We start from the raw sequence: 811 nt of genomic DNA, 5'->3' as shown, positions 1-811 counted from the left end.
TGAGATCCATGCAAATGTGAGGCTGCAACATGACAAAACATGAGAAACACTAAGGGGCCATGGACACTTCTGTAGCTTTTTTTGAAAAAACAAACAATAGTTTGCTGTGAAAACTTTAATTAGAGGCTCATGTGCTCGCTAAATACAGAGCAGCCCACATTAAAACAAACTAACGGCGAAGACAGTTAAAAAGAAAAATAACAAGGACTCCAGGAAAATCTAATTTAAAGCAGACATCTCGGCCATCTCCCCCCGTTCCTCTTAAGCTGGGAACTATTCATTTAGTCTCTGCCTCCATCTGTTTTCCATCTCATCTTGAAAATTGTCAGTTTCACTTATTGTGCAGCTTTTCCCTGAAAAGTAATGTTCAGGCTGGAATTATGCTCATGATGATAGCGTTCGCCGGCTCTCCCTTGTAGATTCACATCAAAGATTTCCCTTCTCTTTTTTTCGAATGGTGGATAAAAGAATGAGGGCGAAAATATGAAAATATGAAAATGCTGCATGGCTGTGAGATCGACTCGTCTGAGTGGAGGGAAAATTCTGTTTTTTGTTCCGGCTGACATCAGAGGAAGTGAGACTGGGACCATTAAAACCTTTTCCCAGTTAACGTCATGGAGTTCACTGGTCTGCTGCGCGTCCCGAAGCGTTTCCGCTTCATTCTGGGAAAATCTCCAAATGCAAAGCAAGAAGACGGGACATGGAGCGAGTTTGGAAAACTGTAAATCTGTTCCAACTGGGAAGAGTTTGGCTTCAACTGGGAAGAGTTTGGCTTCAACTGGGAAGAGTTTGGCTTCAACTGGGAAGAGTT

This window comes from Poecilia formosa, unplaced genomic scaffold (assembly GCF_000485575.1).
Source record: "Poecilia formosa unplaced genomic scaffold, Poecilia_formosa-5.1.2 Scaffold171, whole genome shotgun sequence".
NCBI lineage: Eukaryota > Metazoa > Chordata > Actinopteri > Cyprinodontiformes > Poeciliidae > Poecilia > Poecilia formosa.
Note: the sequence above shows the minus strand (reverse complement) of the source record.